This window comes from Nerophis ophidion, linkage group LG15, assembly GCF_033978795.1.
Source record: "Nerophis ophidion isolate RoL-2023_Sa linkage group LG15, RoL_Noph_v1.0, whole genome shotgun sequence".
Lineage (NCBI taxonomy): Eukaryota > Metazoa > Chordata > Actinopteri > Syngnathiformes > Syngnathidae > Nerophis > Nerophis ophidion.
The window spans coordinates 46,250,308-46,274,223 of record NC_084625.1 but is presented as its reverse complement, the minus strand read 5'-3'; the positions used below and the strand labels follow the sequence as shown (position 1 = coordinate 46,274,223).

Below are 23,916 nucleotides of genomic sequence, written 5' to 3'. Positions count from 1 at the left end.
TAAAAGGCCATATCAAATAATTATACTTCTATTTATATTTATATCCCACATTGATCAGAATATTAAAGGCCTACTGAAACCCACTACTACCCACCACGCAGTCTGATAGTTTATATATCAATGATGAAATATTAACATTGCAACACATGCCAATACGGCCTTTTTAGTTTAATAAATTGCAATTTTTAATTTTGCGCGAAGCATCCTGTTGAAAACGTCGGTATGATGACGCGTGCGCTTGACGCCTCGGGTTGTAGCGGACATTTTTTTCCAGCCCGATCCCAGCTATAAGTAGTCAGCTTTAATCGCATAATTACACAGTATTTTGGACATCTGTGTTGCTGAATCTTTTGCAATTTGTTCAATAAATAATGGAGACGTCAAAGAAGAAAGATGTAGGCGGGAAGCGGTGTATTGCAGCAACGCAAACGCAGCCGGTGTTTCCTTGTTTACATTCCCCAAGGCGAAGCTTTACTATGGAACAGAGCGGTCAAGCGAACATGCTTCCCGACCACATGTCAACCGGCAGGTTTCGGTGAGAAAATTGTCGGCTCTTACCGTAGACATGAGCGGAGCTTGCGTCGTTCCTCGCGCACCTGTCAAAGAGGCAGCTGCGTGGCTTCCCTCAGAGACACCGGCGGTCACCACACCCCTCCGACTTTCAGGTACGACAGTATAATCTCACTACAACACTAGTAACACAATAAGCAGATAAGGGATTTTCCAGAATTATCTTAGTAAATGTGTCTAACATCTGAATCGCTCCCACTACCCTGCCTCAGCCCGATCCAACAGGCTGTCAGGACTTTGAAATCCCCTCTCCCCGGAACAACCTGAACTCTAAACCCCATGACCCACAGAAAAAATGACAATGCAAAATTGCACACATCTGCTGCTATATCACAAGTATTTGCACTACTGATGAAACACTCATTGTTTACAGCCATATTCTATTTAAAAATAACAGGAACTACATATATTGTCACTTTCGTAGGTGGACATAATCACGTTGCACTTTACTGTTGTGCTTTCTTTTCTTTTTGTCCACGCATGGGAGAGTGCGAAACAAGATTTCGATTCCTTTGTATGTCTTCACATGTAAAGAAATTGACAAATAAAGCTGACTTAGCACCGAAACACAGCCGGTGTTTTCTTTGTTTGTTGTGAAGCTTTAACACAGAGTGGTCAAGCGAACATGTTTCTCTACGTCAACCAGCAAGTTTTTGGATGGGAAAATTGTGATATTAAGTCGGCTCTTACCGGAGACTTCAGTGGATCATGGGACCTCCTTCCTGCAGCTCAAAAAGGCAGCTGCTATCTTGGCTCCTCGGCTTCTTTCAGAGACACTAGCGTTCGCCACAGCCATTCAACTTTCAGGTAATAATAATAATAATAATAATGGATTAGATTTATATCGCGCTTTTCTATTGTTAGATACTCAAAGCGCTCACAGAGAAGTTGGAACCCATTATTCATTCACACAATGGTGGTGGTAAGCTACATCTGTAGCCACAGCTGCCCTGGGGTAGACTGACGGAACCATGGCTGCCAGTTTGCGCCTACGGCCCCTCCGACCACCACCAATCATTCATTCATCATTCATTCACCAGTGTGAGCGGCACCGGGGGGAAAGGTGAAGTGTCCTGCCCAAGGACACAACGGCAGCGACTTTGATGTACGGCGGATACTGCCCTTCAAAATAGTTTCTCTCGTTTTGAGGAAATAACATTAGAGGAATTGTTACAACGTGTAAATGGAATAAAACAAACAACATGTTTACTTGACCCTCTTCCTGGGAAACTGATCAAGGAGCTCTTTGTATTATTAGGTTCATCAGTGCTAAATATTATAAACTTATCACTTTCCTCGGGCACTGTTCCCCTAGCATTCAAAAAAGCGGTTATTCATCCTCTTCTTAAAAGACCTAACCTCGATCATGACCTCATGGTAAACTACCGACCGGTGTCTCACCTTCCCTTTATTTCAAAAATCCTCGAAAAAATTGTTGCGGAGCAGTTAAATGAACACTTAGCGTCTAACAATCTATGTGAAACCTTTCAATCCGGTTTCAGGGCAAATCACTCCACGGAGACAGCCCTCGCAAAAATGACTAATGATCTATTGCTAACGATGGATTCTGATGCGTCATCTATGTTGCTGCTCCTCGATCTTAGCGCTGCTTTCGATACCGTCGATCATAATATTTTATTAGAACGTATCAAAACACAAATTGGTATGTCAGACTTAGCCCTGTCTTGGTTTAACTCTTATCTTACTGATAGGATGCAGTGTGTCTCCCATAACAATGTGACCTCGGACTACGTTAAGGTAACGTGTGGAGTTCCCCAGTTCCTTGGAGTTCCTTGGCCCTGCACTCTTCAGCATCTACATGCTGCCGCTAGGTGACATCATACGCAAATACGGTGTTAGCTTTCACTGTTATGCTGATGACACCCAACTCTACATGCCCCTAAAGCTGACCAACACGCCGGATTGTAGTCAGCTGGAGGCGTGTCTTAATGAAATTAAACAATGGATGTCCGCTAACTTTTTGCAACTCAACGCCAAAAAAACGGAAATGCTGATTATCGGTCCTGCTAGACACCGACCTCTATTTAATAATACAACTCTAACATTTGACAACCAAACAATTAAACAAAGCGACACGGTAAAGAATCTGGGTATTATCTTTGACCCAACTCTCTCCTTTGAGTCACACATTAAAAGCGTTACTAAAACGGCCTTCTTTCATCTCCGTAATATCGCTAAAATTCGCTCCATTCTGTCCACTAAAGACGCTGAGATCATTATCCATGCGTTTGTTACGTCTCGCCTCGACTACTGTAACGTATTATTTTCGGGTCTCCCCATGTCTAGCATTAAAAGATTACAGTTGGTACAAAATGCGGCTGCTAGACTTTTGACAAGAACAAGAAAGTTTGATCACATTACGCCTGTACTGGCTTCCTGTGCACTTAAGATGTGACTTTAAGGTTTTACTACTTACGTATAAAATACTACACGGTCTAGCGCCATCCTATCTTGCCGATTGTATTGTACCATATGTCCCGGCAAGAAATCTGCGTTCAAAGGACTCCGGCTTATTAGTGATTCCCAAAGCCCAAAAAAAGTCTGCGGGCTATAGAGCGTTTTCCGTTCGGGCTCCAGTACTCTGGAATGCCCTCCCGGTAACAGTTCGAGATGCTACCTCAGTAGAAGCATTTAAGTCTCACCTTAAAACTCATTTGTATACTCTAGCCTTTAAATAGACTCCCTTTTTAGACCAGTTGATCTGCCGTTTCTTTTCTTTTTCTTCTATGTCCCACTCTCCCTTGTGGAGGGGGTCCGGTCCGATCCGGTGGCCATGTACTGCTTGCCTGTGTATCGGCTGGGGACATCTCTGCGCTGCTGATCCGCCTCCGCTTGGGATGGTTTCCTGCTGGTTCCGCTGTGAACGGGACTCTCGCTGCTGTGTTGGATCCGCTTTGGACTGGACTCTCGCGACTGTGTTGGATCCATTATGGATTGAACTTTCACAGTATCATGTTAGACCCGCTCGACATCCATTGCTTTCCTCCTCTCCAAGGTTCTCATAGTCATCATTGTCACCGATGTCCCACTGGGTGTGAGTTTTCCTTGCCCTTATGTGGGCCTACCGAGGATGTCGTAGTGGTTTGTGCAGCCCTTTGAGACACTAGTGATTTAGGGCTATATAAGTAAACATTGTTTGATTGATTGATTGAACTTTCCTCATCCACGAATCTTTCATCCTCGCTCAAATTAATGGGAAAATCGCCGCTTTCTCGGTCCGAATCACTCTGGCTGCTGGTGGCCATGATTGTAAACAATGTTCAGATGTGAGGAGCACCACAACCCGTGACGTCACGGTACAGGCAAGGGTTTTTTATTAGCGACCAAAAGTTGCGAACTTAATCGTCGATGTTCTCTACTAAATCCTTTCAGCAAAAATATGGCAATATCGCGAAATGATCAAGTATGACACACAGAATGGACCTGCTATCCACGTTTAAATAAGAAAATCTCATATAAGTAGGCTTTTAATACAGTATGAAGAAAAATGTTTTAATGTAGACACATAGAATCATCATACTGCTGTGATTGTATGCATCAAGTCTTCATTCAAGTCTAATGAAAAAATATGGAGATTTATATGGTGTATCGTGACATGGCCTAAAAATATCGAGATATTAATAAAACAGTTATACTTCCATTATTATTTATATCCCACATTGATCATAGTATTAACTACCGTGTTAAATTTCCAGAGGAGCAATCGTTTGAGATAGAAGCGTTTTGAGTCGAGACGTCCATCACAGAACCAACCAAGCGACTAAGTTGAGGTATCCCGAGTCTGAACACTGACCTGCGTTTATTGTCTCATCTTTCCGGGGCTGTGTTCAATTTGGCCGCCTTTGTCCTCCGTGCCTGCACATCTCTCCACCTGCAAGCCGGCAAAACAACACAATCAACACTCGAGCGAGTCATCAGCAGTAAATCTGAAAACAGCTCTGGCTGAATCCTCATTTGGATATAATCGTACGTAATAAAAAATAAAAAATAAAAAGGCAAAAAGCACACCAAATCCCCGACGCTCGGACCTGAAAAGATAATCGAAACGCTCCGTCTCGGAGCCGAGCGGTGAGATTAGAAGAAATTAAAAGCGGCCGTGGGAACGCGAGCGAGGATCAGTCGTGTTTGGCCGCGCGATCACGCCGATCGGTCGGCTTGAGCGTAAATCCCCGGCTCTTCTGTTCTTCGGCCTGAGAAAGAGAATCTGTGGCCAGGGCGAGGACGGAAGAGATAATTGAAGGCGGCGTTCTCCTTTTAAGATTATTTTTTTTCCCCGCATACTGAACTCAGGTTATCGTATTGACGATTTCGATACCGACCATTAATGAGTGAGATCTGCCTGTACCGATACTGAGACCGATCACATTTATTAATGGTAAATTTACTACAAATCCCTAAACCAGTGAAGTTGTGTAAATAGTAGGAGTGTAACAGTATGTGCATTTGTATTAAACTGTTTCGGTTCGGTTCAGAGGTGTACCAAACGAGTTTCCACACACACATATTAAGTAGCGTACCGCAGGTTGTGTAAACAATGCACACCGAGGCACAACACACCGCATGCTAGCAACGACCGGGCTACTACAACATGTAAAAGCCAGAGCTGGAAGACCCTCCTGCCTCGTTAACATCTCCCGTTTGGGAAAACTTCGGTTGCGGTAAGACAATGGAGGACGGAGGTTTGCTGACATTGTTCAACAGCAGTAGGGTATGCTTCTGACAACACGTCAAACATGCTAACCCGTTTGAAGCGTCACCACCGCATTCAAGCAGCCTTTCCTCGGCTGAAGCAATAACACATGTTTTTATAGCAGCAGATTTAAGTCCATATTGCATTAAAAACTAGATTTTGACCCACTTCTAAGGTGGAAGAACAATGAGCACATATAACCTCTTACTGCCAAGTTAGCCAGGCTGGGGGGGGGTGGGGGGATTAACGTGGACCCCGACTAGTAGGTATTATATAGCCAGTATAGATGCGCGGTTTGCGGTCTTATCCGCGGAGTCCGCGGATAAACCGCGGGTCGGGCGGTTGACATGACGAAAAAAAAAGATTTTAATTAGATTCGGGCGGGTTGCGGTTGAACCATCCGGAAATATTTGATATGCATGGTTCTGTGATCGGTATCCTTTGCCATTCAAAGTGCCATTTAAGACCCGTGTCATATAGCGAAGAAGACAATAAGAGACGCTATTATTCTTCTGAATGACTGCCGGTAGTCACCCAGATAATAAGTATTAGGGCGTGCTATGAAGCCATTGGCTTTGTCGATTACTACAACATGTACGATCTGCTTGTCAGTCCAGCATCATGTTGTGTACGGCTTCCGCGGTAACGCGCACACGACTGCAAGGCATACTGGGTGACACAGAGTACACTAATGGTTGTGATATAAACAATTTTAACACTCTTAGTAATATGCGCCCCGCTGTGAAGCCACACCAATTAAGAACGACAAACACATTTCGGGAGAAAATCCTCACTGTAACACAACATAAACGCAACACAACAAATACCCATAATCCTTTGTATTCATGACACGTCCTGACTATTTTATACATCCCGCTAGCAGCAAACCCCGCCACCACCCCCACCCCCCCGTGCGTCGGTACGGTGGGCGGGGTTAGGGGCGCGAGTGTGTAACATATATTCAGAAGTGTCACGGATACAAAGGATTATGGGTATTTGTTGTGTTGCGTTTATGTTGTGTTACTGTGAGGATGTTCTCCCGAAATGTGTTTGTCAATCTTGTACTGTGTGGCTTCGCAGTGTGGCGCATATTAGTAAGTGTTAAAGTTGTTTATATCACAACCATCAGTGTATTCTGTATCACCCAGTATGCCTTTCAATCTTGAACGCGTAATTGCGGGAGCTGCACACAACATGTTGCCGGACCAACAATCGGTTCGTACATGTTGTTGAAGGTGTCAAAGGCAATGGCTTCACAGCACGCCCATATTCTTAGAATCAGGATGAACGCTATTGGATAGTCGCGGGAACGTTAGCGGCTCCAATTGTCTTCATTACTCTGTGAAACAGGTTTAAATAGCTCTGTGAGTGGTAAAGGCGGACAACCTCTGATGTATTTCAGCGGGCGGTTGGCGGGCGGGTACGGTCCTGATAAAATGTTGGTTCGGGTGGATGACGACTTTGGTGATGCGGATGCGGATGATATAATGGCCTATCTGCGCATCTCTAATAGCCAGTATTTGCTATGTGTTTCATTGTAGTAAAAGGAAAAACAATGCTGAAGTCTTCGGTATCAAATCAAAAATATGTGACCGTATCGCCCATCACTAATGCTCCTCCAATGCGCGTGGTCCGATACGGCACACCCGGTGGGAGAAAAGCCAACAACTCCACTTGAAAGTTGACTTTCCACATCTGGCTGGCGCTCGCCTCACTGTCAACAACTCCACGTCCGCTGGGAGGAATTTCAATTTCACACTCTGCTGGGGTGCCAAACAGATTTAGGGGGGGGGGGGGGGGGTTGTTAAAATAACGTTTGACTTCTGTAAACACAACCTGACAATGAAAGCATTAACAACTCGTGATCTTTATTTATCGTGGCTGGTGTGACATATATCACAATATGTCCTAAAAACGATAATACGACCATTGACAAAAAAAAAAAAAAGGAGCATGTTCGGCAGCGCACAATCACAGAGTACTTACTAGCAGACACGGTGTGTAGACGGAAAAGGGGGAACGGACGCATTTTGGCTTAAAAACTAACGATAAAAGTGAAGCTATAGCACTGAAACGCAGCTCTACAAGAGGTGTTTTAAAACATAGCAAGCTAGCTCGCTAGCGGCTAACATCCATACACTTTGTTTTAGCTACTTTTAAATCACTAATCCTCGCCTCCGTGGCGACAAATAAAGTAAGTTTCTTTCAAGTATCATCCCTGCAGGACGGGGAATTGCTAAACATGCTTCTTTACACTACAATGTAAACAAACGCAATGGGTGGATCTACACCTGACATCCGCTGTAATGATACCAAGTACAGGCACGTATCTCGTCGTTACGACTACGATTACGTTGATATTTAGCATATTATGTTTATAAACTCAGGAAATATGTCCCTGGACACATGAGGGCTTTGAACATGACTTGGATTCTTTACATTCTGGGTAAAAATACTACAAATTTGGGTATCGATGCAAAAAAAAACATTGATATGGCAATATACCACGATACTTTTCCCAACAATATACCGGTAATATCTGAAATGACTGGTTTAGAGGTAAAGGTGTGTCTGTCCAAGTTAAAGGAAACGGCAGGCTGTCTTCTTCTAATAGATTTATTACAATCTTTGGCAAGCGAGGTAATGTTTGCTGTGGTCTGGAACAACACAACATATGAAATGCAGCCAATTTTGCATAAAGAGATGTCCGATAATATTTGGCATCATAACAATTGTTTTTTTTAATGTATATTATGTTTATAAACTCAGGAAATATGTCCCTGTACACATGAGGACTTTGAACATGACTTGGATTCTTTACATTCTGGGTAAAAATACTACAAATTTGGGTATCGATGCAAAAAAACAACAAAAAAACAAACATTGATAAGGCAATATACCACGATACTTTTCCCAACAATATACCGGTAATATCTGAAATGACTGGTTTAGAGGTAAAGATGTGTGTGTCCAAGTTAAAGGAAACGGCAGGCTGTCTTCTTCTAATAGATTTATTACAATCTTTGGCAAGCGAGGTAATGTTTGCTGTGGTCTGGAACAACACAACATATGAAATGCAGCCAATTTTGCATAAAGAGATGCCCGATAATATAGGCAGTCCGATATTATCGGCCAATAAATGCTTTAAAATGTAATATCGGAAATTACCGTTTCAAAAAGTAAAATGTATCACTTTTTAAAACGTACGGAGTGTTACACGGACTTAGGGAGAAGTACAGAGCGCCAATAAACCTCAAAGCCACTGCCTTTGCGTGCCGGCCCAATCACATAATAACTACGGCTTTTCACACACACAAGTGAATGCAATGCATACTTGGCCAACAGCCATACAGGTCACACTGAGGGTGGCCGTATAAACAACTTTAACATGGTTACAAATATGTGCCACACTGTGAAACCACACCAAACAAGAATGACCAACACATTTCGGGAGAACATCCGCACCGTAACACAACAGAACAAATGCCCCGGATGCTAGAATATCACCCACCCCCTTCTTCACCCCCGCCCACCTCAGCCTCCTCATGCTCTCTCAATGAGAGTATGTCCCAAATTCCAAGCTGCTGTTTTGAGGCATGTTTTTAAAAAAAAAAATACACATGGGTAACTTATACATCTGTGAAGGCACCATTAACGCTGAAATTTACATACAGGTTTTGGAGCAACATAAATTGCCATCAAAGAAACATATTTTTCATGGGCGCCCCTGCTTATTTCAGCAAGAGAATGCCAAGCCACATTCTGCACGTGTTACAACAGCGTGGCTTCATGGTAAAAGAGTGTGGCCTGCCTGTAGTCCAGACCTGTTTCCCGTTGAAAATACGCGGCCCAATAGGAGGCCTAAAATACCACAACGGAGACCTCGGACTGTTGAACAACTTAAGCTGTACATCAAACAAGAATGGGAACGAATTCCACTTTCAAAGCTTCAACAATTAGTTTCCTCAGTTCCCAAACGTTTATTGAGTATTGTTATAAAGAAAGGCCATGTAACACAGTGGTAAAAAAACGCCCATGTGACAACTTTTTTTGCAATGTGTTGCTGCCATTAAAATTGAAGTTAATGATTATTTGCAAAAAAAAAATACAGTTTCTCGGTTGGATTATTAAATATCTGGTCTTTGCAGTCTATTCAATTAAATATAAGATGAAAAGGTTTGTGCAAATCATTGTATTGTGTTTTTTTTTTTTTACTTTATTATGGATGTTTTTGTTAATACGTTACATACTTAAAGCATGCATATAAATTGATGGATGTCAGACTTGTCCTGACAGCTTGGCCATGTTTTAGTTTTTCCTCTCCGTTTGTCTTTGTTTCCTTGTCCGTTACCTGTTTTTCTCCCTGAGCGCTGTTTCCCCTCAGCTGCGGCTGATTGGCACCTGGCCGCACCTGGTGTCAATCAGCCCGCTCTTATTTAAACCTGCTTTGTCCTCCAGTCAGGGCTGGATTATTGTCACCCCTACCTGTCAATGTGATTAATACTTATCGTTGTAGCTGTGTCTACTTCTCTTCACTCTGTGAATGCCATAGTTCCTTCGTGTCACAGTAAGTGTTTTTGTTTCTAGTCCACAGTTAGCCTTTGTGCTAGTTTTTGGTCATAGCCAAGTTTGTTCTCCGCCTTGTGTGCGCCTTTTGTTTGTACCTTTTTGTTTGTTCCTGTTTAAGGGTTAAATTAAATCATGTTTACCTGCACGATGCCTGCCGCCTTCTCTGCATCTAATAATAATAATAATAATAATGGATTAGATTTATATCGCGCTTTTCTATTGATAGATACTCAAAGCGCTCACAGTGAAGTGGGAACCCATCATTCATTCACACCTGGTGGTGGTAAGCTACATCTGTAGCCACAGCTGCCCTGGGGTAGACTGACGGAAGCGTGGCTGCCAGTTTGCGCCTACGGCCCCTCCGACCACTACCTATCATTCATTCATCATACATTCACCAGTGTGTGTGGCACCGGGGGCAAGGGTGAAGTGTCCTGCCCAAGGACACAACGGCAGCGATTTGGATGTCAATAGGTGGGAAGCGAACCTGCAACCCTCAGGTTTCTGGCACGGCCGCTCTACCCAATACGCCATGCCGCCCCCTTGGGGTTCGTCACAAACTCAACCTGACAATGGAGGTGTTTGTATCTTTTTAAAAAGTGTTTTATAGGTGGAATAGAGCGACGACCATTAACTCCATTTTTGGCTGACTTTTGCTAGCCTTTATTGACGATTTAGAATGCAAAAACAAGAAAAAACATACGCGTCCTTGGCTTACATAAAAAGTGCAGTTCTTTTATGCAAAACCTAATTTTCCTGCGCTGCATCTTCAGGCATATACCAACAGGGTGAAGCTTTGAAAGAAGAAGAGAGATCTACCAGGACAAGAGGAAAGAGCAACAAATTGAAGAGGGCTGTCAAATGAAAAGGGGGAAAAAAAAAAGTGTCCATATGCTGTCGTGTGATAGTGAAATAAGCCTCTTTGTACTCATAAATGTATTCCGGCACAATCAATGTGGCAAAGTGATACATAAAAGATGAGGCAGTTTGACCTCTGCACCTTAGGGAGGAGGTGCTCCGGGGGGGTCTATGTAGAAAGGAGGACTTCGAATCCATCAGGGCATGCTTTGAAGTTGAGGATGAGGCTGAGGAGAGCCTTGCAGGTTTTTTTTTTTTTTTTCCCCACCTCAGAGACCTGACAGTGAGTCAGCAGGCTGCAGCAGCCTGGACCGCCATCAAGCACCATCTTTAGTACATTTGAAAACCCAAGCCATGATCGTCATGCCCACTGAAACTCACACCGGGCGTACGCGAGCATGATGATGATGATGAGGGTTTGGATGAGCAGCAGGGACATATTATTTGCCAGCAGACGTCACAAACACACAGCACATGCTTCTAAGACTGATTGTGTGCATGTCGCTGAGGAAAAAAAAGACAAGAAAGAGGATGAAAATAGATCATTAGCTGGGTTGATGAAAGAGAAGGAAGAAGAAAAAAAGAGGGAAAAAAAATATATATATGATTATTATATATGTATATATATATACATACATACATACATACACACACACACACACACACACACACATATATATATATATATATGTATAAATATATATATATATATAAAGATATATATGTATATATATATATATATTTATACATCATATATATATATGTGTGTATGTGTATATATACATACACACACAATATATATCTTTATATATGTGTGTGTATATATATATATATATATATATATATATATATATATATCCACACACACACACACACACACACACACACACACACATATATATATATATATACTGTATGTGTTTGTATGTATGCATATAAATGCAAAAATGTGTGTGTATATATATATATGTGTGTGTGTGTGTGTGTATGTATATATTGTATATATACAATAATAATAATAATTATTATATATATATATATATATATGTGTGTGTGTATGTATATATTGTATATATACAATAATAATAATTATATATATATATATATATATATATATATATATATATATATATATATATATATATATACATACACACACTAGCACTGGAAAGCTAACATAGAAACAGGAATCAAAAGGAATAACTTGTCGCAGGAGAAAACAAAACAGCCAGACCGAGTGTGGTGTAAAGTAGGAATAAATAGCTCTCTGATTAGTGCCTCAGAGCAGGTGAGCGTCCCGAACACTAAGCAGGTGAAAATAATCAGCACCCATGTCAACCAACAAACACAAACTGAAACAGAACTACCCATCCATCCATCCCTTTTGGGGTCGTGGGGGGTGCTGGAGCCTTTCTCAGTTGCATTCGGGCGGAAGGCAGTGTACACCCTGGACAAGTCGCCACCTCATCACAGGGCCAACAGAGATAGACAACATTCACACCCTAGGGCTAATTTAGTGTTGCCAATCAACCTATCCCCAGGTGCATGCCTTTAGAAGTGGGAGGAAGCCGGAGTACCCGGAGGGAACCCACGCAGTCACGGGGAGAACATGCAAACTCCACACAGAAAGATCCCGACCCCGGGATTAAACTCAGGACTACTCAGGACCTTCATATTGTGAGGCACGTGCACTAACCCCTGTTTCACCGTGGTAGTCTTAAAACAAGACATGACCCGGGCAACGGCTCATCACAGTTCCCCTTAAAATCAAATACGCTCACACAATCATCCAGTCAGCCATTTATGCCGTTATGGACTCACCCGCATCATGGGAAAGACGCGGCATAACGTACACAATGCAACTTTCATGTTGAGGGCAATTCGCCTGGCTATTTAAAAAGGTATGTGGAGCGGAAATACGCTTTGACCAAGGGGTTACGGCGTGTCGAAGAAGAACACACAAGCTCGGACGCAAGTTTGACAACGAGCAACTTTGGAGGATGAAAAAAAAACAAAAACAAAAAAAAAAATGTGTCATATTTGCTGTTTGGAATTAGAGGGGCCAATTTTTCACACAGGACTTTGCTGGGGGTGGTGTGGTACGTGATGATGCAACCGTCGGTGACAGCCATTTAGAAATGCAACGGATAGCAAGGAAAAAAAAAGATTAGGACCGCGAATGAAGAGTCTTCCGTCGTTTTTTTTTTTTTTTGTGGCTGGCAAAACCCTGAGTGCATGCGTGCGGCACCTGCGGAGGGACCGGCCCTACAGACAACGTGAGCTTGTGTGTGTGCGTGCGTGTGTAATGCGGGGAGGAGGCTCAGTCCTTCCAGCGACCTTTGCAGAACATTTTACCGGTCTGTGCATGCGAATGTGTTGGTTGTGTCTCACACTTCCCTTTACAACATGCCCGAAAAGCAGTTGGAAGAAGCAAAGTCGATTTCAATCCAATCCCCTTTCCACTTCATACACTGCAAAAAGTCAGGGTCCAAAAACAAGAACAAAAAAAATAAAAAAATAAAATAAAAATAAAAATAAAATTAAATAAATTAAAAAAATAAATACATTTTTTTTTTATTATTTTTTTTTTTATTTAATTTAATTTTTATTATTTTTATTTTTTATTTATTTTTTATTTTTATTTTTTTTTTCTCAGCGTCCCCCGCGACCCCAAAAGGGAATAAGCGGTAGAAAATGGAAATGAAATAAATAAATAAATAAATAAAAATAAAAATAAAATAATAATAAATAAAAGGGGTATTTTATTTGAATTAAGCAAAATTATCTGCCAATAGAACAAGAAAATTGGGCCTGTCAAGACTTTCCAAAACAAGTCAAATTAGTTAAGCTCAATGAACCCCAAAATACCTTAAAATAAGTATATTCCCACTAATAAGTGCACTTTTCTTGGTAGAAAAAAACGAGACATTATTTGCGCAATATGTTGAAAAATATTCTTAAATGAAGTAAACGCTGGTGCCATTATCTTGACATAAGAAATTATTACTTTAAAAAAGTATTTTTATACCTGTGAGTGTCAAGACTAAACTATGGTGTGGTTTGTTTTCCCGAGGTGCAAAGTGATTGGAACGGACATGGCGTGAAGGTAAGGACATCTTTTAATTAATAACTCAAAAAAGGGTACAAACGAGAGGCGCTTTCAGCAGAGGATCAAAAACTTGGATAAGAAAACAAAAATTATCACGAGGGCAAAACTATGGACATAAAACAAAAACTTGCACTATGGCATGAACAACGAAAAACTTACTTGGAATGAGAAAGGAACATAGACAACATGGTTGTGTAGACTGACAGAGTTCAATATTTATCAAAAGGCTTGTTTAACCTATCAAGTCATTTACAGGCTGAATCTTAGGCTCTGTAGCTTGGTTCCTATCTACCATCCCCAGCATGCCCACAACACCCGGAACTTAGATCTGATAACAGGTAAACATCGTCGACTGGATTGTACCGCTCACAGTGTTGTATGCAGAGGACCAAAGTTTTGGAACCAGCTTAATGAGAGCCTCAAGATGCTGTATCCATTCTCCAACTTCAAAAAGAAACTGAAAACTTACCTATTAACCACCTATCTCTAATGCCTCATGTAGGGTAGTCTACTGTTGGGTTTTGCATGGTTGTATGAATGTATGTATGTATGTATATGCTTGCATTGGTACTACTATCTTGTGTTTATTATAAAGTGTTGTTGTTAATTTTTTTTTGTTTTTTGTTGTTGTGCTTGCTGCCATGTTTCATCTTTCCATATATATATACTGTACTCTGGACCCCCTGTCAAAAGCTTCTTTTAGCTTATTTGGGGGACCCTTTCACATACCAACATCTTTAAATGATGATGATGACATTTTACCACTACTGTAATTGTTATATGGTATTGTGAATAAACTGGAAACTTTAGGAGGTGATAGAGGGTGATGTCGCCAGGCTGACTGCCTGGCAACTACAGGCTTTAATAGGTGCAGTGATGACAGTTGCGTGAGTCGTGAACACATAACAGGTGAACTGATTGGTAGGCATGGAAACAAAAACAAACCAGGGTGCGCAAAAACAAGAACTAATGGAGTCAAAAACAAAACGGAACATAACTAAACAGAACATGATCACAAAGACATGACAGTGAGTGTTAATGACACAGCTTTGCATCAAATGATATTCTAGTTTCAAGCATGTTTTACTCAATGTAGGTCATCAAATCTCAGCAACAAGCTGTAATATCTTACTGAGATCATTTAGCACCAAAACATGTAAAACAAGTAAAACATTCTAACATAAAATCTGCTTTGTAAGAAGAATAAGCAAATATCACCCTTATTTCAGATATTTAATCTTACTTAGATATCAGTTTTTGCAGTGTAGCAGTGACTTACACGTATTTTCACTTCCTGTTGTCAATTCGGAGCATAATTACATCAGGGATTTCAAAATAAAACACTTCTCTTCATCAATATTCAAGTCAGTTATGATTTACTTAAGGCAGGGGTCGGCAACCTAAAATGTTGAAAGAGCCATATTGGACCAAAAATACAAAAACAAATATGTCTGGAGCCGCAAAAAAATAAAGGATAGTTTGTCATGAGATTGAATTAAGAAGACTTAAAAGAAACCAAATGAGCACAAATATAGCTACAAATGAGCCATAATGATGCAATATGTACATTTTTAGCTAGCCTAAATAGCATGTTAGCATCGATTAGCTTGCAGTCATGCAGTGACTGCAAGCTATCTGATTATCACTCCACACAAGTCAATAACATCAACAAAACTCATATTTGTGCATTCATGCACAACGTTAAAAGTTTGGTGGACAAAATGAGACGGAAAAAGAAGTGGCATAAAACACGTCTTAGAAAGTCGGAGAAAGTTATACATGTAAACAAACTACGGTGAGTTCAAGGACCGCCTAAATTAGTCGGACAAAACAGCGCTCGCCAAATACTCGAAACAGTGAAGCATGTTTAATAAAAACAGTGTGCTTTATAGCAATTATGGAGGTTTGTGTCATGTTTGTCCTCTGACAGAAACCATATTAAAACAAAAAAAATATTTTAATGTTTTTTTTTCTCCTGATCTGTTTCCATTTTTCATAGATTTTTGAAAAAGCTCCAGAGAGCCACTAGGGCGGCGCTAAGCGACCCCCGACTTAAGGAGATTATTTTCTTTATACTTTGTAAACACTGAGTTTCAACAACCTCTCAAACTGCATCGAGTTCGTATATTGTTGGACTTCTTTTTAATCCATTCCGTTATTTAGTTGTGAGTTTTTCCTTGCCCTTTTGTGGGCTTTGAACCGAGGATGTCGTTGTGGCTTGTGCAGCCCTTTGAGACACTTGTGATTTAGGGCTATATAAATAAACATTGATTGATTAATTGATTGAGATCCACACACCGATATGCTGAAAGTCTTAAGTGTTGTGCGTGCGTACACAGTTTTATCCAAGGTTACCAGATTTTTCGGACTATGAGGCGCACATAAAATCCTTTCATTTTCTCAAAAATCGACAGTGTGCATTATAACCTGGGGCGCCTAATGTACGGAATACTTTTGGTTGTGCTTACCGACCTCAAAACTATTTTATTTGGTACATGGTGAAATGATAAATGTGACCAGTAGATGGCAGTCACACATAAGATATAGGTGTAGACTGCAATATGTCTCCTGAATACAACCCATTTTATATGTTCCATTGAAAATATAAAACAATACGACTTTGGTAAGCTACGAAGCCGCGCCGCTTGATGGATTGTACTGTGCTTCAACATACCAGTATCATTACGGGCATGACGTTAAAGTGCATCCGGCAGTGTAGGCTCAGCTATGGGGGTCTTGGGGCACTAGGAAGTTAACCCCTTTACTACTGTTACCCTTGGCAAAGGACTAGTACCCGACTGCCCCCTAGCCAAGGGTAAAGTGAAGACCTCAAGGGCGGAGCTGGCGGAAGACGGTAGTTGTAAAAACCACCACAACTGCTGCGATGGCGGAGGAAGGCACCCCCACATCCATGTGGGCCCAATTATGGTGAAATAACCCAAGAACTCGACGGTGGAACAAGCGGAGAAAGATTGTTAACCCTATGGAACGTCACAACGGCTGGGATGGCGAAGAAGGCTGCAGCAGAAAAGGGTCCCCAGTCGTCTTGGACTCCATGCCACTGGACCCTGACCAAGATCTGTCAAGGATCGTGTTGTGACTGTTTGTTCACCAGTCTCCCAAAGTCATGCATAGGCATCCTCTATAAAGGGATACCCCCTCTACCAGGAAGATCGTCATACTCGTTTGGTAAGACATACTATCTGGCATTTTGTTTCGCAATATTATGCAAAAGCAACTTTTCCTACCTTTTAGTACCTGCTGATCTGTATTTGGGATCTGCATATGTCCTGAAAAATTGCGCGGGTCCGCCTTTGTAGTCCGTGGAGACACCGTAGACGATAAGCTTCGTATTTTTCTCTATCTTCTTGTTATGGGACATTCATCCTCCACTGTTCCCATTTCTAATATAAAGTAGCGTAAAGTTGTCACTTCTATCTGTCAGTAAACTCTCCATGAAAGCGCTAAAACATACTGGTGTAGTGAGTTTATATTATTCGCCCAAGGAACTAGTTATGCATGCAGGAAGGAGTTGACGGCACAGACACAAAGGGGCGTGTTGTGCTATGATTTATTTATATATATATATATAAATAATAACGAAAGCAACTTCTCATACTTTCTGGTACCTGCTGATCTGTATTTGACACCTGCATTAATTCTGAAAAATTGCGCACTTCCACCTTTATAGTCCGTGCCAACTTTGCTGTCGATAAGCTTCTTCTTTTTCTCTATCTTCTTGTTATGGGACAATTATCCTCTGCTATTGCCATTTCTAAAATAAAGTAGCGTAAAGTTCTTCCTTATATCTGTCAGTAAACTCGCCATAAAAGCGCTAAAACATACCGGTGTAGTGAGTGTACATTATTCACCCAAAGAACTTTAGTTATTAGAGAGTTCCGGTCGAACTCTAACCACCTCTAAGGCCACTGACCTGCTCAGTAGCCTAGTGGTTAGAGTGTCCACCCTGAGTTCGGTAGGTTGTGTGTGACAATCATTAGTACTTTAACTTAACTTTTTCTGTACACTTTTCCGGCGTTGTTGCCCTAGTGAGCCACAGATGAGAAGATGCGGCTCCGTTGTTGATTTAAGTAAAGTCTGGAATGATAATCCGGTGAGCCCTCTGGTCTGGAAAAAAAGGTACTTCCTACATCTACTGGGTATAAAGGGGAGCCCCTTGGTTGGAATGAGCACCGATGCCACCTAGCTGCAGGCTTGTTTATGATTCTAACATGAATACCCTGCCCCAAGTGGAGAAGTTCAAGTACCTCGGAGACATGTTCACGAGTGAGGGAAGAGTGGATCGTGGATCGGTGCGGCGTCTTCAGTAATGCGGACGCTGTATCGATCCGTTGTGGTGAAGAAGGAGCTGAGCCGGAAGGCGAAGCTCTCAATTTACCAGTCGATCTACGTTCCCATCCTCACCTATGGTCATGAGCTTTGGGTTATGACCGAAAGGACAAGATCACGGGTACAAGCGGCCGAAATGATGATGCCCTAAGTGGAGGAGTTCAAGTACCTCGGAGTCTTGTTCACGAGTGAGGGAAGAGTGGATCGTGGATCGGTGCGGCGTCTTCAGTAATGCGGACGCTTTATCGATCTGTTGTGGTGAAGAAGGAGCTGAGCCGGAAAGCAAAGCTCTCAATTTACCGGTCGATCTACGTTCCCATCCTCACCTATGGTCATGAGCTTTGTGTTATGTCCAAAAGGACAAGATCACGGGTACAAGCGGCCGAAACGAGGATGCTCCAAGTGGAGGAGTTCAAGTACCTCGTAGTCTTGTTTACGAGTGAGGGAAGAGTGGATCGTGGATCATGGATCGTTGGGGCGTCTTCAGTAATGCGGACAGTGTATCGATCTGTTGTGGTGAACAAGGAGCTGAGCCGGAAGGCAAAGCTCTCACTTTACCTGTTGATCTACGTTCCCATCTTCACCTATGGTCATGAGCTTTGGGTTACGACCGAAAGGACAAGATCACGGGTACAAGCGGCCGAAATGAGGATGCCCCAAGTGGAGGAGTTCAAGTACCTCGGAGTCTTGTTCACAAGTGAGGGAAGAGTGGATCGTGGATCGGTGCGGTGTATTCAGTAATGCGGACGGTGTATCGATCTGTTGTGGTGAAGAAGGAGCTGAGCCGGAAGGCAACGCTCTCCAGTTACCGGTCGATCCACGTTGCCATCCTCACCTATGGTCATGAGCTTTGGGTTATGACCAAAAGGACAAGATCATGGGTAGAAGCGGCCGAAATGAGGATGCCCCAAGTGGAGGAGTTCAAGTACCTCGGAGTCTTGTTTACGAGTGAGGGAAGAGTGGATCGTGGATCGGTGCGGCGTCTTCAGTAATGCGGACGTTGTATCGATCCGTTGTGGTGAAGAAGGAGCTGAGCCGGAAAGCAAAGCTCTCAATTTACCAGTCGATCTACGTTCCCATCTTCACTTATGGCCATGAGCTTTGGGTTATGTCCAAAAGGACAAGATCACGGGTACAAGCGGCCGAAATGACGATGCCCCAAGTGGAGGAGTTCAAGTACCTCGGAGTCTTGTTCACGAGTGAGGGAAGAATGGATCGTGGATCGGTGCGGCGTCTTCAGTAATGCGGACGCTGTATCGATCCGTTTTGGTGAAGAAGGAGCTGAGCCGGAAGGCAAAGCTCTCTATTTACCGGTCGATCTACGTTGCCATCCTCACCTATGGTCATGAGCTTTGGGTTATGACCGAAAGGACAAGATCACGGGTAGAAGCGGCCGAAATAAGTTTCCTCTACTGGGTGGCGGCGCTCTCCCTTAGAGATAGGGTGAGAACGTCCTCCATCCGGGTGGAGCTCAAAGTAAATCTGCTGCTCCTCCACAGAGGAGGAGCCAGATGAGGTTGGTTCGGCATCTGGTCAGGATGCCACCTGAACGCCTCCCTAAGGAGGTGTTTAGGGCACGTCCAAGCGGTGGGAGGCCACAGGGAGGACCAAAAGACCCAGGAAGACTATGTCCCACCGGGAGGAGCTGTACAAAGTGGCTGGGGATAGGGAAGTCTGGGCTTCCCTGCTTAGGCTGCTGCCCCCGCGACCCGACCTCGAGATGGATAGATGAATGGCAGAGAGCGGACACAAATAACAACACGGCAACCCCCCTACCCCCTATTTGAGAAGCACGGTGCTAGTAAATGTATATAACCGTCAGACTGGAGCGGTGGAGGAAGAGAATAGTCTCGGGGTCTTTTTATACGTCATTTTCTTTTTCAAGGCTATCTCTGCAATAAGCCTACTTTCTTTCCTTTCATGCACTCTTTTGTTGGTTCTCTCATACATGAGCGGCGTCCTCACCCCCTGCAGACAATCTCTCACCATCTTCGCCCCGTCTCTTCTCATCACTGCGGCCCACTCCTTCAGAGTGGCGGCGGCTGTCTATCAGAGCATTTTTTTCCCCCTGAACGAGACATCGTTTTTATTTCGGGGCGGGTGTCAGCCATTAGGCGCTTTGTAGCGAGACCGCGGTAAACACTAACAAGACGTGTGAGTAAAAAGCAAACCTGGTCCAGGTGATTTCCTCCGAAGACTGAGAATGATTGACGGAGGGGCTCGGTGTGCATGCAAATACGCCGAAGGGTGGGCAGTGGGGCTTAGTGATTAAGCGCGCACACAGGGCGGCCGAATCAATGCGGACTAATCCTGTGCCAATTAAGAAAACGCGGTTCAGCGGCCGCAACCCCGATTCAATTTATTCCCCGCTACTCTGGGTGAACCCATTGATTGAGTTTTCTGTGAGAAGGCTGACAAATGAGGACACTTTTATGAAGGATTTTTAAAGTGCATTGATTGCTGCTGAGACAAGGCGTCTTTAAGGAGACTACCGTATTGTCTCGGACCAAAGGGCGCACCGGATTATAAGGCGCACTGCTCTATTTTTTATCTGTTCTTATTTACTAGGCGCACCGGTTTATAGGGCGCATTAAAGCGCTCTGTGGAGAGGCAGAGCCGGCAGTCCGACAGCGAGGCACGGCACACCGTAGCCCAGCCCAAGATGGCGGCGAGGAGGAGTGGCCCGCAGTCTGACAGCGAGGCAGGGCACACCGTAGCCCGGCCCAAGATGGCGGCGAGGATACGTGGCCAGCAGTCAGACAGCGAGGCAGGGCACACCGTAGCCCGGCCCAAGATGGCGGCGAGGATGCGTGGCCAGCAGTCCGATAGCGAGGCAGGGTGCGCCGTAGCCCGGCCCAAGATGGCGGCGAGGAGGCGTGGCCCGCAGTCCGACAGCGAGGCAGGGCACACCGTAGCCCGGCCCAAGATGGCGGCGAGGAGGCGTGGCCCGCAGTCCGACAGCGAGGCAGGGCACACCGTAACCCGGCCCGAAATGGCGACGAGGAGGCGTGGCTAGCAGTCCGACAGCGAGGCAGGGCACACCGTAGCCCGGCCCAAGATGGCGACGAGGAGGCGTGGCCAGCAGTCCGACAGTGAGGCAGGGCGCGCCGTAGCCCGGCCCAAGATGTTGGCGAGGAGGCTTGGCCCACAGTCCGACAGTGAGGCAGGGCGCGCCGGAGCCCGGCCCAAGATGGTGGCGAGGAGGCGTGGCCCACAGTCCGACAGCGAGGCAGGGCACACCGAGGCCCGGCCCAAGATGGCGATGAGGAGGCGTGGCCAGCAGTCCGACAGCGAGGCAGGGCGCGCCGGAGCCCGGCCCAAGATGGTGGCGAGGAGGCGTGGCCCACAGTCCGACAGCGAGGCAGGGCACACCGGAGCCCGGCCCAAGATGGCGATGAGGAGGCATGGCCAGCAGTCCGACAGCGAGGCAGGGCACACCGTAGCCCGGCCCAAGATGGCGGCGAGGAGGCGTGGCCAGCAGTCCGACAGCGAGGCAGGGCGCGCCGGAGCCCGGCTCAAGATGGCGACGAGGAGGCGTGGCCCGCAGTCCGACAGCGAGGCAGGGCGCGCTGTAGCCCGGCCCAAGATGGCGGCGAGGAGGCGTGGCCAGCAGTCCGACAGCGAGGCAGGGCGCGCCGGAGCCCGGCCCAAGATGGTGGCGAGGAGGCGTGGCCCACAGTCCGACAGCGAGGCAGGGCACACCGGAGCCCGGCCCAAGATGGCGATGAGGAGGCGTGGCCAGCAGTCCGACAGCGAGGCAGGGCGCGCCGGAGCCCGGCCCAAGATGGTGGCGAGGAGGCGTGGCCCACAGTCCGACAGCGAGGCAGGGCACACCGGAGCCCGGCCCAAGATGGCGATGAGGAGGCATGGCCAGCAGTCCGACAGCGAGGCAGGGCACACCGTAGCCCGGCCCAAGATGGCGGCGAGGAGGCGTGGCCAGCAGTCCGACAGCGAGGCAGGGCGCGCCGGAGCCCGGCTCAAGATGGCGACGAGGAGGCGTGGCCCGCAGTCCGACAGCGAGGCAGGGCGCGCTGTAGCCCGGCCCAAGATGGCGGCGAGGAGGCGTGGCCAGCAGTCCGACAGCGAGGCAGGGCGCGCCGGAGCCCGGCCCAAGATGGCGACGAGGAGGCGTGGCCCGCAGTCCGACAGCGAGGCAGGGCGCGCCGTAGCCCGGCCCAAGTTTGCGGCGAGGAGGCGTGGACGGCGAGCGAGCGTCGAGGCAGGGCATGTCAGGAGCGACGCCGCAAATCGAGATCAGGTGCGTGGATCGCGCACCTGGGGACAATTGAGTAATCCTCTCGCACTGTTTAAAAGGGCGACAGCCGTGAACGTTGGGGAGAGAGGCGGAGAGACGAGAAGGAGCCAGAGGGAAGCTGACGTGGAGAGAGAGACACTGAGAGCTCGAGAGAGGTGACTACGCCCGAAGAAGAAAGGCAAGAGGAAAAGCAGCAGCTGAAAAGCAGTCTTTATTGAAAAATAAAGAAGTCTAAACGTGCCGACGCAATGTCCTTCCTTGAAGGTCGTTGGAACCCGCACGACAGCTTGAGAAGTTGGTCACACGGTAATATATATTTTTTAATTCTAGATTGATAACACTTCTTTGTGGTCAAAATGTTGCATAGATGATGTTTTACAGATCATCTCCAAGCCGCTTTCAGATCTTATTTACGTGGCTCACCTTCGGCAGCGTCTTCTCCCCGTCATCTTTGTCGCAGCGGTGTAGCGTGCAAGGACGGGAGTGGAAGAACTGTCAAAAAATGGCCCTAATTGTTTCTAATGACATTCAGACTTTACTCAATCATTAACGGAGCAGAGCCTCCTCATCTGGAAACAACAACAAGGCCGGAAATGTTTCCCATGAAAAACCGTCTGACCATTCATCTTCCTCCGCTTATCCGAGGTCGGGTCGCGGGGGCAGCAGCCTAAGCATGGAAGCCCAGACTTTCCTCACCCCATCAACTTCGTCCAGCTCTTTCCGGGGGATCCCTAGGCGTTCCCAGGCCAGCCGGGAGACATAGTCTTCCCAACGTGTCCTGAGTCTTCTCCGTGGACTCCTACCGGTCAGACGAGCCCTAAACACCGGGTGGCATCCTGACCAGATGCCCAAACTACCTCATCTGGCTCCTCTCGATGTGGAGGAGCAGCGGCTTTACTTTGAACTCCCCCCGGATGGCAGAGATTCTCACTCTATCTCTAAGAGAGAACGCCTTAGGATTCAATGAATAATGTAAACTCATAGAGCAACTACGCCCCCTTGTGTCTGTGCCGTCAACTCCCTCCTGCATACATAACAAGTTCCTTGGGTGAATAATGTAAACTCACTACACCGGTATGTTTTAGCCCTTTCACGGCGAGTTTACTGACAGATATAAGTAAGTACTTTACGCTACTTTATTTAAAAAATGGCAACAGCGGAGGAAGAATGTCCCATAACAAGAAGATAGAGAAAAAGAAGAAACACATCGACGGCAAAGTTGGCACGGACTATAAAGTCGGATGCGCGCAATTTTTCAGGATTTATGCAGATGTCAAATATAGATCAGCAGGTTGCTGAAGGTATGAAAAGTTGATTTCATTATATATATATATATATATATATATATATATATATATATATATATATATATATATATCACACACACACACACACACACACAATAAAAATAAATAAATATAAATATATAGTTTTTTATTACAATCAACCCTAAATCAGTCAGATTGTGAAATAATCAAATTGTAAAATAATCCA

At 45.0% G+C, this 23,916-nt stretch overlaps 1 protein-coding gene across 1 annotated transcript in view; it reads right to left on the bottom strand.

The window, feature by feature from the left end:
- Window positions 1-23,916, bottom strand: part of dlgap1b (discs, large (Drosophila) homolog-associated protein 1b) — a 280,337-nt gene that overhangs the window by 198,217 nt on the left and 58,204 nt on the right. Inside the window, exon 2 of the mRNA XM_061922258.1 lies at window positions 4,385-4,462. The gene's annotated coding sequence lies outside the window, so the exon portion shown is untranslated. The remainder of the gene's footprint in view (window positions 1-4,384; window positions 4,463-23,916) is intronic.